Source organism: Arvicanthis niloticus (assembly GCF_011762505.2).
Source record: "Arvicanthis niloticus isolate mArvNil1 chromosome Y unlocalized genomic scaffold, mArvNil1.pat.X SUPER_Y_unloc_2, whole genome shotgun sequence".
Classification (NCBI taxonomy): domain Eukaryota; kingdom Metazoa; phylum Chordata; class Mammalia; order Rodentia; family Muridae; genus Arvicanthis; species Arvicanthis niloticus.
Window position 1 is genome coordinate 3,268,296 of NW_023044979.1, and position 19,208 is coordinate 3,287,503.

A 19,208-nucleotide genomic window follows, 5' to 3' on the forward strand; every position below is an offset into this window, starting at 1 on the left:
AGGCGACTATATTTTCTTGAAGACAGATTTTGTTGAAAACTGTAGAGAAATAGCGCTTCGCAATTCTGAAAGTAAAACCTCTAAGAAGTGGACCTAAGATAAGCATTTGGGGCGGAGCCCTTACTATACTAATGAAAAACAGGCTCGGTTCCTTCCTGGCCTTCTCGCCCAAATTCAAAATGCGGGTCTTAAGGCTTGGAAACAACTTCCTCCAAAAGGATCAGCAACCACTTCCCTTGCCCAGGTCTGCCAGGCCCCAGAAGAGCCTTATAGTAACTTTATCAGTCGCCTTACTGATGCAGCTGAAAGACTTGTTGGTCGTGTGGAAAACAAAAGTGCTTTTCTCTGTAGACCAGGCTGCCCTGGAACTCAGAAATCCGCCTGTCTCTGCCTCCCAAGTGCTGGGATTACACTGAGATTACAGCCGCCTGGCTGAAAGTGCTTTTCTCAAACACCTTGCTTTTGAGAATGCAAATCCTGCCTGCCAAGCTGCAATACGGACCCACCATAGTGGTGCTGAAATTCTGGATTATATAAAACTGTGTGCAGGCATTGGTTCAGCTCATGCAATAGGACTTGCCATTGGAGCTGCCCTTAAGGATTTCAAGCAGGATGACCACCAGAAAAAGTGCTTTAACTGTAAACAGCCAGGACATTTTTCTAGGGAGTGCAAAGCCCCTAAGGCAGAACATACTCTCCCTGCCTCCTTGTGTCCCAGCTCCCTTCAAGGTAGACAATGGGCTTCAGAGAGCCACACCAAGGTAAAAATACAAAATAACACCTTGCCTCAGAATCAGGGAAACTCCCAGAGAGGCCAGCCCCTAGCCCCAAATCTGAGACAAAACCCTGGGGCTATCAGGTTTGTCCCTCAAACATTAACCCCTCAGACTCAAACATTACCTCCCTCCAAGGAGCAACTGCAATCAGCACAGGATTGGACCTCTGTTCCTCCACCGATACAATATTAACACCTGAGATGGGGACACACGTTCTACATTCTGAGGTCTTTGGCCCCTTGACCCCCCCCATACTTTTGGACTTCTTCTTGGGCGTACCAGCTTCACTCTTGAGGGTTTAAATATCTCCCCAGGAGTGATTGATAATGATTTCACAGGTGAAATAAAGATTCTGGCCTCATCCACCTCCAGTCCCTTGACTGTTAAATCAGGACAGAAAATTGCTCAATTGCTTTTAGTTCCCCTTTAAATCAGCCCAACTTGTAGAACTTTTTGCAGTAATAAGGATTTTTCAGTTACTAAAAGATTGCCCTCTTAATTTATATACTGACAGTGCCTATATAGCTTATTCTGTTCCAATTCTTGAAACAGTCCCATACATTAGACCCCCCACAAATGCTGCCCCTCTCTTTTCTCAGCTTCAAAAGCTGATTGCCCCTAGATGCCACCCCTTTTTTGTTGGACATCTCCGTGCTCATTCTGATCTGACTGGTCCCCTCTCTAGAGGAAATGCCTGTGCAGATGTTGCCACCCACTTGACCTTTCCAGTGTTGTTAGGTTCTGTAGAACAGGCCCAGAAGAGTCATGCTTTACATTATTTAAATGCTCAGACCCTTCGCCTGCTTTTTAAGATTACTCATGAACAGGCATGCCAGATTGTTAAACAATGCCCCGACTGTGTCACACTTTTGCCCACCCCCCACCTGGGTGTTAACCACAGAAGTTTGGTCTCAAATGAAATATGGCAAATGGATGTCACACACGTTCCTGAATTTAGAAGTCTTAAATATCTTCATGTGACCATAGACACCTTTAGTGGATTTATTTTTGCTAGCTTACATACTGGAGAGGCTTCAAAAAATGTTATAGCCCACGTTTTAAATTGTCTCTCTGTCATGGGTAAGCCTAAGATCATTAAGACTGGCAGTGGTCCCAGCTACACTGGAAAAAATTTTCAAGAGTTTTGCCACCAATTACAAATCAGACATATTACTGGCATCCCTTATAATCCTCAAAGGCAAAAGGCATTGTTGAACGTGCCCAGCAGACTATCAAGAACACTTTACATAAATTAAAAATGGGGAAGTTATCTACCCAGAAGGGGTCCCCTAGAAATATTCTTCACCATGCCTTGTTTGTTTTCAATTTTCTAAATCTGGATGCTCATGGCAAGTCTGCTGCTGATTGCCTCTGGCATCCTGAGACCAATAAAAACTATGGCACAGTTATGTGGAGAGACCCCTTTACATCTAGATGGAATGGCCCTGACCCTGTCCTTATCTGGGGCAGGGGCTCTGCTTGTATTTTTGACACAAAAGAAGGAGGAGCCAGATTGTTCCCTGAACGATTGATTAAACAAATAGATAATGACAAAAATGCCTTAGATCACTGATGACAGTTCCAGGGAAGAGAGATCTCCCTGAGAATTCCCTTCACAGGCCATGTCTCTCACAGACCATGTCCATCACAGGCCATGTCCCTCACAGGCCATGTCTCTCACAGGCCATGTCTCTCACAGATCATGTCCCTCACAGTCATCTCCCTCACAGACCATGTCTCTCACAGCCCATGTCCCTCACAGGCCATGTCCCTCACAGACCATGTCCCTCACAGACAATGTCCCTCACATTCTCGCACACCATGTCCCTCACACACCATGTCTCTCACAGGTCATGTCCCTCATAGGCTATGTCTCTCACAGTCTCACAGGCCATGTCCCTCACAGGCCATGTCCCTCACAGACCATGTCTCTCACAGACCATGTCTTACACAGGCCATGTCTCTCACAGGCCAAGTCCCTCACAGTCTCACAGGCCATGTCCCTCACAGACCATGTCCCTCACAGACCATGTCCCTCACAGGCCATGACCCTCACAGACCATGTCTCTCACAGACCATGTCCCTCACAGTCTCACAGGCCATGTCCCTAACAAGCCATGTCCATCACAGGCCATGTCTCTCAAAGGACATGTCCCACACAAGCCATGGCTCTCAAAGGCCATGTCCCACACAATCACATAGACCATGTCCCTCACAGGCCATGTTTCTCACAGGCAGTGTCTCTCAGAAACCATGTCCATCACAGACCATTTCCATCACAGGCCATGTCTCTCACAGGCCAAGTCTCTCACAGACCATGTCCCTCACAAACCATGTCTCTCACAGGCCATGTCCCCCATAGGCCATGTCTCTCACAGTCTCACAGGGCATGTCCATAACAGGCCATGTCACTCACAGGCCATGTCCCTCACAGACCATGTCTCTCACAGGCCATGTCTCTCACAGGCCATGTCTCTCAAAAGCCATGTCCCTCACAGGCCATGTCTCTCACAGGACAAGTCCCTCACAGTCTCACAGGCCATGTCCCTCACAGTCTCACAGGCCATGTCCCTCACAGACCATTTCCCTCACAGGCCATGTCGCTCACAGACCATATCCCTCACAGGCCATGTCTCTCACAGACCATGTCCCTCACAAACCATGTCTCTCACAGACCATGTCCCTCACAAACCATGTCTCTCACAGGCCATGTCCCCCATAGGCCATGTCTCTCACAGTCTCACAGGGCATGTCCCTAACAGGCCATGTCACTCACAGGCCATGTCCCTCACAGACCATGTCTCTCACAGGCCATGTCTCTCACAGTCCATGTCTCTCAAAAGCCATGTCCCTCAAAAGCCATGTCTCTCACAGGACAAGTCCCTCACAGTCTCACAGGCCATGTCCCTCACAGTCTCACAGGCCATGTCCCTCACAGACCATTTCCCTCACAGGCCATGTCGCTCACAGACCATATCCCTCACAGGCCATGTCTCTCACAGACCATGTCCCTCACAAACCATGTCTCTCACAGACCATGTCCCTCACAGGCCATGTCTCTCACAGTCTCACAGGGCATGTCCTTAACAGGCCATGTCCCTCACAGGCAATGTCCCTCACAGACCATGTCTCTCATAGACCATGTCCCTCACAGGCCATGTCCCTCACAAGCCATGTCCCTCAAAAGCCATGTCTCTCACAGGCCAAGTCCCTCACAGTTTCACAGGCCATGTCCTTCACAGACCATATCTCTCACAGGCCATGTCTCTCACAGACCATGTCCCTCACAGGCCATGTCTCTCTGAGACCATGTCCATCACAGGCCATGTCCCTCATAGATGATGTCTCTCACAGACCATGTCCCTTACAGGCAATGTCTCTCACAGACCATGTCTCTCACAGATCATGTCCCTCACAGGCTATGTCTCTCACAGGCAATGTCTCTCACAGACCATGTCCCTCACAGTCATCTCCCTCACAGAGCATGTCCCTCACAGGCCATGTCCCTCACTGTCTCACAGGCCATGTCCCTCATAGGCCATGTCCTTCACAGACCATGTCCCTCACAGACAATGTCCCTCATAGTCTCATAGACCATGTCCCTCACAGACCATGTCCATCACAGGCCATGTCCCCCACAGATGATGTCTCTCACAGGTCATGTCCCTCATAGGCCATGTCCCTCACAGACCATGTCCCTCATAGGCCATGGCCCTCACAGGCTATGTCTCTCACAGGCCATGGCCCTCACAGGTCATGTCTCTCACAGACCATGTCCCTCAAAGAACATGTCCCTCACAGGCAATGTCCCTCACAAGCCATGTCCCTCAAATGCCATGTCTCTCACAGGCCAAGTCCCTCAAAGTATCACAGGCCATGTCCCTCACTGACCATGTCTCTCACAGGCCATGTCCCTCACAAGCCATGTTTCTCACAGGCCATGTCCCTCACAGTCTCATAGGCCATGTCCCTCACAGGCCATGTCTCTCACAAGCCATGTCTCTCACAGACCATGTCCCTCACAGGCCATGACCCTCACAAGCCATGTCTCTCACAGGCCATGTCTCTCACAGGCCATGTCTCTCACAGGCCATATCCCTCACAGGCCATGTCTCTCACAGGCCATGACCCTCACAGGCCATGTCTCTCACAGGCCATGTCCCTCACAGGCCATGTCCCTCACAGGCCATGTCTCTCACAGGCCATGTCCCTCACAGACCATGTCCCTCACAGGCCATGACCCTCACAGACCATGTCTCTCACAGACCATGTCCCTCACAGTCTCACAGGCCATGTCCCTAACAAGCCATGTCCATCACAGGCCATGTCTCTCAAAGGACATGTCCCACACAAGCCATGGCTCTCAAAGGCCATGTCCCTCACAATCACATAGACCATGTCCCTCACAGGCCATGTTTCTCACAGGCAGTGTCTCTCAGAAACCATGTCCATCAAAGACCATTTTTATCACAGGCCATATCTCTCACAGGCCAAGTCTCTCACAGACCATGTCCCTCACAAACCATGTCTCTCACAGGCCATGTCCCCCATAGGCCATGTCTCTCACAGTCTCACAGGGCATGTCCCTAACAGGCCATGTCACTCACAGGCCATGTCCCTCACAGACCATGTCTCTCACAGGCCATGTCTCTCACAGGCCATTTCCCTCACAAGCCATGTCCCTCAAAAGCCATGTCTCTCACAGGACAAGTCCCTCACAGTCTCACAGGCCATGTCCCTCACAGTCTCACAGGCCATGTCGCTCACAGACCATATCCCTCACAAACCATGTCTCTCACAGATCATGTCCCTCACAGGCCATGTCTCTCACAGTCTCACAGGGCATGTCCCTAACAGGCCATGTCACTCACAGGCAATGTCCCTCACAGACCATGTCTCTCATAGACCATGTCCCTCACAGGCCATGTCCCTCACAAGCCATGTCCCTCAAAAGCCATGTCTCTCACAGGCCAAGTCCCTCACAGTTTCACAGGCCATGCCCTTCACAGACCATATCTCTCACAGGCCATGTCTCTCACAGACCATGTCCCTCACAGGCCATGTCTCTCTGAGACCATGTCCATCACAGGCCATGTCCCTCACAGATGATGTCTCTCACAGACCATGTCCCTTACAGTCCATGTCCCTCACAGACCATGTCCCTCACAGGCCATGTCCCTTACAGGCCATGTCTCTCACAGGCCATGTCCCTCACAAGCCATGTCTCTCACAGGCCATGTCTCTCACAGGCCATGTCTCTCACAGCCCATGACCCTCACAGGTCATGTCTCTCACAGACCCTGTCCCTCACAGACCATGTCCCTCACAAACCATGTCTCTCACAGGCCATGTCTCTCACAGACCATGTCCCTCAAAAGCCATGTCTCTCACAGGCCATGTTCCTCACAACCTCATAGACCATGTCCCTCACAGGCCATTTCCCCCACAGGCCATGTTTCTCACAGGCAGTGTCTCTCACAGACCATGTCCATCACAGACCATTTCCCTCACAGGCTATGTCTCTCAGAGGCCATGTCCCTCACAGGCAATGTCTCTGACAGGCCATGTCTCTCACAGGTCAAGTCTCTCACAAACCATGTCCCTCAAAAACCATGTCTCTCACAGGCCATGTTCCCCATAGGCCATATCTCTCACAGTCTCACAGGGCATGTCCCTAACAGGCCATGTCTCTCACAGGCCATGTCTCTCACAGGCCATTTCCCTCACAGACCACGTTCCTCACAGGCCATGTCTTTCACAGGTCATGTCTCTCACAGACCATGTCCCTCACAGACCATGTCCCTCACAGGCCATGTCTCTCACAGGCCATGTCCTTCACACCTGTTGTGTCTCAGGCTATCTCACACCCAGTGCTGTACTGGGGAGACCAAACCATCTCTTCACAGCCCTACATGAAGTGATGTTTCTGTACAGAAGGTTGGATTCAAGGACCACCCTGTTATTCAGGGAGAAGTTGATTTAGTGGAAGAGGACGATCAGTTTACACATATGCTCCCCCTGGAGGATGACTACAATCCTGAAGATGCCCTTAACATTTTCAAGATAGATCCTCATTTTATGGAGAATGAAGAGAAGTACAAGGCTATTAAAAAGAAATCCTGGATGAGGCAGACAGTGATTCAATCACAAAGAAGCTGAAGTAGTGTAGGTGAGGAGGTGGAGGAGGAGGACTGAGAGGAGAAGGAGGGAGGAGGATGGGGGAGGAGGCCGGGGAGGAGAGAGAGGAATAGAGGGGAGGAGGAGAAGGAGGAAAGGGAATCACAGCCTAGTCTCGTTCCACTGTACAATCTATCTTGCCATTCAGTCAAGTTTAGCCTTTGAAGAATGTGCACACAAGTTGCTGAAGATGGAGTTGGCCACAACATGACACCTGTGCCCAATGAAGGACCTGCGCACAGTGTGACTGCTGTGCCCAATGAAGGACCCATGCACAGTGTGACTGCTGTGCCCAAGGAAGGACCTATGCTCAGTGTGACTGCTGTGCCCAATGAAGGACCTGCGCACACTGTGACGGCTGTGCCCAATGAAGCAACCGTGCACAGTGTGATTGCTGTGCCCAACAAAGGACCCTCGCACAGTGTGACTGCTGTGCCCAAGGAAGGACCTATGCTCAGTGTGACTGCTGTGCCCAATGAAGGACCTGCACACACTGTGACGGCTCTGCCCAATGAAGCAACCGCGCACAGTGTGATTGCTGTGCCCAATAAAGGACCCTTGCACAGTGTGACTGCTGTTCCCAAGGAAGGACCCATGCACAGTGTGACTGATGTGCCCAATGAAAGGCCCACGCACAGTGTGCCAGCTTGTCAGCAGGGCAGTTTCACGTGCTGAAAACAGAAGACACAAAATCATGGGAAAGTACCAGGAGCAGCAGGACACCATCCATCACTTAGAGACGAACAAGCTGAGAAATGTGGCTGAGACGCTCGCTCACCTCTTACACACACACTCACTTCCGTGGACTCATCTCAGACGTGTGAAGCCGAGTGAAGAGACCACGAGGTCGTCCAGCAGGACTTTTGTCATGATCTTCTTCCAGGAACTGTGTGACTACACGGGTCTTCCTAATCTGAACACAAGGCTAAAGGAGGAAACTCTTCTGCCATTCTGTGAAGGACTGTGACCCCGTGACCCTGAGACAACACCCAGTTTGCCGTTAACTTCTTCACAGCCACAGGCCTCGGGGATTTGACCCTAGAACTTCCAGAACATGTGAAAAATGTTCATTCATCTGTCTGCCGGAAACAAGAGCTGAGCAAAAGAAGCCTTGACATCTTCATCTTCTTCTTCACCTTCTTCTTCTCCTCCCCCTTCCTCCTCCTCCTTCCTCTTCTTCCTCCCCCTCCTTCCTCCTCCTCCTTCCCCTCCTTTTCTTTCTTTTTTTTTTTGGTTTTTCGAGACAGGGTTTCTCTGTGTAGTCCTGGCTGTCCTGGAACTCACTCTGTAGACCAGGCTGGCCTCGAACTCAGAAATCTGCCTGCCTCTGCCTCCCAAGTGCTGGGATTAAAGGTGTGAGCCACCACCGCCCAGCCTCCCCCTCCTTTTCCTCCACCTCCTCCTCCTCCCCTTACTCCTCCACCTCCCCTTCCTCCTTCTCCCCCTCCTCCCCCTCCTCCTCCTTGAACTCCTTCTACTCCAGCAGTCAGGACTCTGTCTCAGCTAAAAGTACAAAAAGAAGAGACAAGGGAAGGCCAGAGGTGAAGAAGCAGATAAGTTAAGCCAGGGGCCATCAAGCAGGAGACAGGAGATGAAATGGAGCCAGGGGCCACCAGGCAGGTGACAGGAGGTGAAATGGAGCCAAGGGCCACCAGGCAGGAGACAGGAGGTGAAATGGAGCCAGGGAGGACAAGGCACCAGGAAGGAAGGACTGAAAGAGCTTGGTCTGAAAGATACAGAGCTCAGAAATCAGCAGAGGCAGACTGGCAAGATCCCCTAGTGAAGCACATGGAGGACAGATGCCACGAGAATAGTGACAGTGGAGCTGGCAATGGCCTCTCGACAAGGCTGGCACAGAGAGCCACAAGAAAAGCATGGGGAGCCAAGTAAGACGAAAACATTCTACTTTTTGGTCAGGCTATATAATGACAAAATAACATGTGTGGGGAAAGTTAATACTTATTTTTGTGTCACTAAATGACCCATGAAAGTATACTGAAGATACCACATGCTTTCTAAGGTGCAGTAATATGAAACTTAACAATTTCTTCTAGGACATGGAGCTATTGCCGATTCAATTCAGGTACAAAGGGGTCTTTGCTGTTCAGAATGTAACCTCGGTGGCTTCGGTTCATGTCACTTTTTAAATATATTACGTGAATGATGGCAAGAAAGTTCAAATTGGCCCTGACTGAATATGAGCTTTATATATTGGAAAATCAAGTGAATTAGAAATATTCATGATATTCTAAATTCTAATCAAAAGACCCTGAAACTATAGAAGTGGTATTATTTATTTATTCTTCATTGCATTAGATACAGTTGACTGAATAAATTTCAGAATAGGCCTTAAAATGTTCGTCACGTGAGGTTGTTCATAGCACTGTTGATGCATGGATTTCACTGCAAAATTCTTTCAATATCTTACTGGACAGCAGCACTGAGGCATTAAACAACTCCTTGTCAGTAATTGAAACTGCCCTTTTCACCAAGATACACATGGGCCCAATAAGTTTCTTCTATCACCCCATCTCCCACATTGCAGGTTGAACCCAGGGTCTCATTGACTCTGAGAAAAACACTCTGCCAATGAATCACGTGCACACCTTCAATATTTTTTCTTTACATTTTTCCATAGTAACAAGTATTTTTGAGCTCTGACCAAAAGCTCCTTTTCCCCAAGAGATCATTAACACTTTCTCCAAATACATGCTCAGTGTCTGTAATACTTATGTTAGGCTCTAGGATGTGAATGTGAAACTGATAATCATTCCTATCCTCCTTGCAGCGCAGAGAAATTGAAGTTTAAGAAAGGCAGTCGATCTGGCTAGGATCACACAGTGAATTATCAGGGGAAGAAAGACCATAACTTACAACTTACAGCGCTGTTGGCAACATTATCTGGATGTTAAAATAGCTATTATTGATTTAAAATAGACAACCTTTAGGAAACCTAATGTTTCAGTGGCAAAGTACAATATATATATATGTATATGTATATGTATATGTATATATGTGTGTGTATACATATACAAAGATATATACGTATATATGTATACATATATAAGTGTGTATATCTATGTATATGTACACATATATGTATACGTATACATATATACATATATATGTATACATATACATATACATATACATATACATATACATATATATATATATGTGTGTGTGTGTGTGTGTATGAAGACCTGGACTACTTTATAAGGGCAAAATATCCCATAGATCATGTATCTCCTCCAACTTATCCAAATAAAGGTTAATGAAAGAAATACTGTATTTTTTTTAAATAAGAAAGTAATGGAAAGTGTCTCTATTTTACTAAATAGGATAAAATATATTTCTAGAAGTAAACTTCCGAGTATTTGAAGGGTTAAACTTAATCAGTTTAAGATATAAACTGGATTACTTTTCTTTATCACTACTAGTATCATATATATGTAATTATATTTATAATTCATTCATTTTATCACTACTGGTGGCAAGTATATGTAATTGTATGTATAATTCATTCATTTTTATCACTACTGGTTTCATGTATATGTAATCGTATGTATAATTCATTCTCTCTCTCTTATTTTTATTTTTTTTGGTTTTTTGAGACAGGGTTTCTCTGTGTAGCCCTGGCTGTCCTGGAACTCACTCTGTAGACCAGGCTGGCCTCGAACTCAGAAATCTGCCTGCCTCTGGCTCCCAAGTGCTGGGATTAAAAGCATGTGTCATCAATTACTTATCATTATTGGTTATCAATTAATATTGATAATTATTGACTACCATTTATTGTTTGTTGATTGTTGATTATTGATTGGCATTGATTATTGATCGTTATTCCATCACCGTGATCCCCCTGCCTCTGCCTCCAAAGTGCTGGGATTAAAGGCGTGAGCCACCACTGCCCAGCTCAATTCGCTCATTTTTATCACTACTGGTGTCATGTATATGTAATTATATGCATAATTTATTCAGTTTTTCTGTTTAGAGGCTACACACATGACCTCCCTGCCTCGAGTTTCTAAGTATTACAGGTGTGTGTCACCACCACACCTTGTGTGTCTGTGCTTGGAGAAATTATGTTGAGATTCATTACACTCAATCAGAAGTACAATTTTTATTTGGGCTGCGACTCCACGGGCTGTGGCATTTGTATCATTTGTATCATTTTCTATTTCAGCCCATGTTTTGTTCACATCTTACTTCAGAAGTCGTTTCATCAGAAGAAACGGAGAGAGAGGAGAGCAACACACATGCTCCTTTCTCACTTGTTAGCGATCTGTGGGAAAGAATGAAAGTTGTATGTGTGTGTGTGTAGTGTGTGTGTATGTGTGTGTATGTGTGTGTGTATGTGTGTAGTGTGTGTATGTGTGTGTATGTGTATAGTGTGTGTATGTGTGTATGTATGTGTGTGTATGTGTGTGTATGTGAGTATGTGTGTATGTGTATGTGAGTATGTGTGTCTGTGTGTGTGTATTTGTATGTATATGTGAGTGTATGTCTCTGTGTGTCTGTGTGTATGTGTGTGGTGTGTGTATGTGTGTAGGTGTGTGTATGTGTGTGTATATATGTATGCGTGTGTATGTGTGTGTGGTGTGTGTGTACTGATTCTTTTAAATGCATTATCTGCTGCTTCTCCATGACTAACTTGAGTGTTAAGTTCCCTGCCCTGGGTTACCAGGTAATGAAATGAGTGAGGCGTGGGTAGGGAACATTTCGCCTGTCCATGCAGGGTTTACCTGCCTCCCGTGTGCAGCCTCCTCCGTGTCTTCTCACCCCTGACATGTACCCCCTGCAAACCACCCCCAACCTCCCCCCTCCCTGCCCTCACCCCCAACCTTTGCCCTAGACTCAAGGCTAGGGAAATTCCATTGACTTGTTGCCTCCACAGGGGATTCATATGCCCCACAGGTGACATGGCAGCAGAGCCACATTGGCTGTGCAGGGAGGGGGAGGGGCAGGGAAGAGGGGAACAGTGGGGGTGGAGGGAGCAGTGTGGCTGCTCGAGGGAAGGCAGCACTGAGTTTGTCTTTTCTTTCTGCACCCCAGCAGCGAGTGGGGAGCCCTGTGGACCCTGTTTTGACATATCCACCATTGGTGAGGTCAGCTGTCACCCAAAGAGAGTCCTGGTCCTACAAAGAAGACCACACAGGAGCCAGCTCATCAGATGGGATGCTGCTGCTGCTGGGGACCAGCGGATTCTTTTCGAGTCCTCCTGAAGAGGAGATGCTACCATTCACTCCTGCGGAGGAACCTTGGGACCAAGAAAAGGAGGTGTGCAGTGGTGGCAGTGAGCAGTAGCAAAGTTAGTGTGGTGGGTGGGACCAGCTGCAAGTCTGCAGCCCAGTGTCGGGGAGATCCTGGGTGGGCAGGAGAGTGGGCCAGTTAGAGCCAAGCAGTTCCTGCTGAGATAGAACAAAAGCCTCATTGCTTATCCTCAGCTGTTAGGATACAGGTTTCAACCGCCTAAGCCAGGAGCTTTTTACCCTCTGAAAGAACCAGAAAGTGTTTATGAGTTTTGAGAAGTTATCAGCAGTTCAGTACAGTCAGACAGCTAGAATGTCCTGAGACCCTCAGACTTTAAAGTCATCACCAGAGTCCTACTATGCGCCTCCACTACTACCCTCTCCAGGCCACGAAGCTCCAGGCATAGTAGAGTTATATGTGTTTGTGTGATTTACTCCATGTATAAACACCTTAGGATGCAATCAGTACTATACCGTATCATTCTATCAATCTTACTATTCCCTGATATATAATACTCTATAACACACAATCCTTATTTGAAACAATAACAAAAATGATTTCTGAGTTCAAGACTAGCCTGGTCTACAGAGTGAGTTCCAGGACAGCCTGGGCTACACATAGAAAGGCTGTCTCAACAGAAAAAAAAAAAAAAAAACAAAGAGAGAGAGAGAGAGAGAGAGAGAGAGAGAGAGAGAGAGAGAGAGAATAAGGAAGACCAAAGTGTGGTTTCAGTGGTTCTTCATAGAAGGGGGAACAAAATACTCATGGGAGCAAATACCAAGACAAAGTGTGGAGCAGAGACTGAAGGAAAGGCCACCCAGAGACTGCTGCACCTGGGGATCCATCCTATATACAGTCAACAAACACAGACAATATTGTGAATACCAAGAAGTGCATGCTGACAGGAGCATGGTACAGCTGTCTCCTGAGAGGCTCTGCCAGAGCCTGACAAATACAGAGGCAGATACCTGCAGCCAACCATTGAATTGAGCACAGGGTCTCCAATGGAGGAGTTAGAGAAAGGACTGAAGGAGCTGAAGGTGTTTGCAACCCCAGAGGAAGAGCAACAATATCAACCAACCAGACCCCCCAGGGCTCCCAGGGACTAAACCACCAACTGAAGAGTACACATGGAGAGAACCATGGCTCCATCTGCATATGTACCAGAGGATAGCCCTGTTGGGCATCAATAGGAGGAGAGGCCCTCGGTCTTGTGAAGGCTCAAAGTCAGTGTCTTGCTCAGAATAAGGCTTTTGTGATGCTTAATGAGAAAACAAAATCTCATCCTGGGAATTATGTGATTTTTTTTCTTTAGCACTGGAGATTTTCTTGGCCTTCTTCTACCAGAGAATTTCTTGATCCATGTGTGACCTCTGCACCTGGGCTACAAATGTGTATTTAATAATTTTTTAAATCCCTAGGAATTAGAATGAAATAACACATTACAGAATAAACCTGTTGTGTAGACTGTTTGTCATAGCTTGTGCTTTTGATTAAACTGCGCAAGGAATCCATTTTTGATACAGAAAATGATGAAATATAGATGCAAAAGAGAAAACCCAAAAGCTAAAGTAAATTTAAATTCCTCCACAGAAATTAATTTTAATATTTTATTATTAACTCTTCTTGTTTTCCAATGCATTTATTCACATCTAAAAACATTAAGTAGAAAGGGATATATACGGATGTGTGTACTCACATGACACCTTTTCTAACCAGTTTCAATGAAAATATTTGAGAAGGAAGTAAGACAGGATTTAATTTAACTTAGGCTTGCCTCAAATTCATTATATAGATGAGCTGGGTCTTGGCGTTATGATCTTCCTGACTTGTCTGTTGGGTTCTGAGATTAAAGGCATGCACCATCACAGGGAGCAGCATGTTTCCTCTCAACTTCCATGTCTAATAATGGATTACTGGAACAATCTTTCCCTTTCATCTTCCTTAAAGGAAAGGCGTCTGAAAGCACAGTATGACCTTTTCTAGAAAGAACCTGAGCCAGGACTACTGAGTATCCTCTATCATCTTACTCTCCATTCCATTTCAATCATTGGACACAAATCATAATTACAGCCATCTTGTTGTGGTAAATATTATTTGGGGATTTCTAATCCTAACCTTAATCCTAACCCCTAACCTGATCTATCTACACAAACAACACTACACAAAGTGTAGAAGGAAGAATCCAACCCAAAGAGATTAATGATAGACATGAAAACACAGGTAGTAAATAATCTTGTTATCTGCAAAAGAAGGGAAAGCACACTGGAGTGTCTACTCGGAGGCCAGGGGGAGAAAGGTATTTAAAGGAAAAAAAAAAAAAAAACAGGGGGGCAAGGGGGAAACCAAGGAAGGATATCATTAAAATAGTGGAAAGTTCCAGCCCATCATTCAGTAGGTCATGTGGGAAACATCTTCTACATGTTTTTCTCAGGAATTGAATTTTGCTCCCTCCCCCCGCCCGCGAGATTCTTCCCCACAGGACTTAACCCAAGGTGTGGGGCTAGTAACTAAATTGATTAGGATGAAATCTGTCTCATTTCCTCAGAGAATAACAAATTGCAACACAGAAAATGGATAGCCTCAAGGGGGCAGTAAAGGGTACGCAGCATATGCCAACCCTTGTACAGAGGAGAAAATAAAGATAGGAAGGGAGCTGTCAGCCATGTAGCAAGATTCTTACATCCCCAGAAATTAAGACCATGCACACACACCATCCCCTACACCAGGCTCTGAAACATGTTCCAAGCCCTTTGTGGCTTCAACTCTCCAGTGCATTCACTATAATGTGCTTCCACATTCACTTTAGTCATCTCCCTCTGCAAATACTCAAAAAAAAATCCAAAAACCAAAGCACAAAGACAAAAATCTGACAGACAAGGAACTGACACAAAGAACAATAACACATCTGTTACTTATTTTGTTTTTGTTTTTTTTTTTCTTTTTGAGACCGGGTTTCTCTCTGTAGCCCTGGCTATCCCAAAACTCACTCTGTAGACCAGGCTGGTGTTAAACTCAGAAATGCACCTGCCTCTACCTCCCAAGTGCTGGGATTAAAGGTGTGGGCCACCACCACCCGACAACAATGACACATCTTAACAGGCAGCCTTTCAATCCTTCAGCTGGTATTTTTGAGTGTTTTGGGGTTCCAGTCCATGCACCAAGATGTTGTGCCCAAGTCACTGGCACCCCAAAGACCACCAAGAACCTACTGCAATGCAAATACACAAAGTTGTATTCCAGAAGTTGCCAAGATTGTTCCTTATTGTGCACCTGGAGTCAATCATGTGTGAGAATCACCCGGTGTTATTGGTTTCAAAGGCATAAATGAACCTGTCATGCAGAGCAGCTAAGGCATGGCACGGTGAAGGGAGTGCATGACAGAAACGCAGTTAATCCTAGTCGCAGGGGAAGAACCCAGCATATGGACGATGTAACAACACTTCAGAGAATATGTCACCTCAGTGGTGCTGGTTTCTTCTTTGTCACCACTAATTTTTTAACTACAGCCAACCAGCATCAATTGTCTCAGTCGTCCCTTCTATTCTTTCCTCCCAGAGCCACATGGACAAAGCTGCTGAGTTCCTCTGCTTGCTGGGGCTGGAACACGGCCCCTTCTAATAACATCTCTTCCAATCACTAACCCTGGAGTCACCATTACAAAAAAAGACCGTGACCTGATGGTGATAGGGTAACAATTTTTTAAGCTGAATCTATCATGGAGCCTATGGTCGGTCCCACCATAAATTTCATTATTATGTGGACACAAATTATAGTATATCAAGTACATTGACATAAAATAGACCTTTTTACTTCCAGAAGTTATAGCCACATTCCATTCCATGATGTTGGTACTTGATTCTGTAATAAGGACTAACATGGCCTTGGATGGCAGCGTCCACCGGGGCCTCAGGGCCTCACCCTCATTCCTTGTGGATTTGTCTCTGCGTTGTGTCGGCTGGGAAATAAATCATCGGTAAATCGATAGAGATGATGAAGGTGCGTCTTCTAATTCATCAATCGGATGCATCAACTATAAAATATAAAATATGAAATATAAAAATTACATATAAAATACATTGGATATAACTTCTAAAATATAAAATTAAAAATTAACTTAAAATAGAATGGAAAAAACATTAAATATAAAACATCAATATAAATTATAAGATAAACGTAAATATAAAATATAAAACAAAACAAAATGACACATTAAATACGGTAATATAAAATTTTTAAAAATTAAAATAGAAAATAATATAAAATATAAAATAAAATGTACAATATGATATAAATATTTTACTATGAAATAAAGAATATAAAATATAAAATTTAAAATTAAAATACGTAATAAATACAAAATGTACAAAACATAAATATAAAATATAATATAAATATAATAAAATAAATTAAAAAGTAAATAAAATATAAAATACATCAAATATAAAATATAAAATTAAAAAGTGAAAGTAAAATAAAATAGAAAATAATACAAAATATGAAATTTAACATAAAAATAAAGTATAAAACACAATATATAAAACATAAAATAAAATTTAAATATATAATAAAATGTAAAATATAAAATATAAATATGTAAACGTAAATAAAAAATAAAATAAAATATAAAACATAAAGAATAGAAAATAGAAAATAAAAAACTAACAGTAAAGTAAAATATAAAATAAAATATAACATTAAATATTAAAAACAATATATAATATATATGATATAACATGAATATAAGTACAAAATAAATAATAAAATTAACTAAACATAAAATATACTAAAATTTAAAATATACAATAAACTATAAAATGTAAAATATAAAACATACGTATAAAACATAAAATAAAACTAAAATAATATACATCAAATATAAAATATAAATTATAAAATTAAAAAATAAAAGTAAAATATAAAATTAAATATAATATGAAAAAATTGTATACATAAAATATAATGAAAACATAAAACAAAATAAAAATAAATATAAAATAAAATATAAAATATAAAATAAAATGAAATAAATTTAAACTTCAAAATATATGATAAAATGTAAAATGTAAAATATAAAACGTAAGTATAAAGGATACTGTGAATATAAATTATAAAATTAAAATAAAACATAAAATACATTAAATATAAATTATAAAACAGAAAAATAAGAGTAAATCAAATTGTAAAATAACGTAAAATATGAAATCAAATACGAATAAAAACTGAAATAAACTATAAATATAAAGCATGATGTAAATATGAGTAAAAATACGTAAAATTTTTTAAATAGTTTAAGAAATGAATTTTAAAGATTTTAAAATAAAAATCTGCTTGGACTTTCAATTCTACACCTGGCTGTGTGAGGGAAATAAAATTGTTAAATATCACACTGCACGTGTCACTTGTTCTCGGACGCTGTTTGACCAATTGTGCTTCAACATATGACAAAATATGGAAAACAGTAATAATCATGATTTGTCTATAGCATGTTTCATATTTTATATTTTATTTTATTCATTGTGTTACATTTATATTTTATTTTATATTATTTTATATTTTAATTTACTTAACTTTATATTATAATAATAATGATTTGTCTATAGCATGTTTCATATTTTCATGTTTTATATTTCCTTTTTATTTTTTATTTTATTCATTTTATGTTACATTTATATCTTTTCTATTTTTATTTACTTAATTTTATATTTGTGCCTTATTTTATCCTATTTTTTATTTACTTTACTATATTTTATTATATTTTATATTTTATCTTATTTAGATTTTTTTCATATTTTATATTTTAAATTTTTATTCGTTTTATTTTATGTTTTATATTTTATCTTTTATTTCATTAGAATTTTATTTTCACATTTAGTTGCACATTTTATATTTGTATTTTTATTTATATTTATTAGGATCCTCCCAAGATGATTATTGATTTGCACTTTGCACTGGCTGCTGTCATCAACTATGGATCAGTATTGATTAATTATCGATTGTTGATTATTGATCGATATTGATTACTGATCAGCAATAACTGCTGATTATCGATCGTTGATTATCATCGTTGTTGATCATTTTTAGTTACTGACCAGCATCGACTATTCATCATTGATTAACATTGATTACCGGTTACCATGAGTATTGATCCTCATCTGCATCCCATCACCGTCATGCCCCTGCCTTCCCAGTGTTGGGAACAAAGGCCTGAGCCACGATTTACTGATTAGCTCAATTATTGATAATTGATTAGTATCGATTGGTATCGACCGGGTCGGGGCCGCCGCGGGGAATCACGGGATTGGCCGCCGCCGCCACCACAGAAGAAAACCCGGGAGACGCCACGGTGCGCCTGCGCGGGTCCGCGTCGCCGGCTGTGACGTCAAGGGGGGGCGCGGCGGGGTCGGCGGGCGCCGCGGGGCATCACGGGATCGATCGCCGCCGCCTGCCACTGACCGGGGAATTGCGTGGCCGCCGCCTTGCGCCTATGCAGGTCACCGTCGCCGGCTGTGACGTCACGGACAGCGCGACGGGGTCGGCGGGAGCCGCGGGTCGCCGACGCCCCCGGTCACCGGGAACCGCTTCCGGTGGGAACCGCGTCTGCTTCCGCCCCGCAGGGTCAGAGGTGAGCGCGACCGGAAGTGCCCTCGTGAGCGCCTGGGAACCGGAAGCGGCGCCGCGTCTGCTGGCGGAAAGGCCTTCGCCGCCCTTTCTGAGGCGCAGCCCCGCCCTCCCCGGAAGCGGCTGAAGAGGCGGAGACACAGCACGGCGGGACAACCGCGGCTGCGGATGCGCGGCTTCTTGTCTCCCGAGGCTTCGTACTGGGCGGAGTCCGGGGCGGGAACGCGGCGCCCGCGGGAGACTTGGCGCTGGAGGGCGGGGCCAGGGCGGAGGGGCGGGGCCAGGGCGGAGGGGCGGGACCAGGGCGGAGCCGGCGGTATTTACCATTGCTGAGGCCTCCTCTGTCTGTGGGCGGGGCTTAGCTAATGACCTGTGACGTCAGTG

The 19,208-nt window shown here is 44.1% G+C and overlaps 1 pseudogene; it reads left to right on the forward strand.

Annotated features, from left to right (window-relative positions):
- The first annotated feature begins 612 nt into the window (after positions 1 to 612).
- LOC143441080 (pre-mRNA-splicing factor CWC22 homolog) lies at positions 613 to 18,951 on the forward strand (annotated as a pseudogene).
- The last annotated feature ends 257 nt before the right edge of the window (positions 18,952 to 19,208 follow it).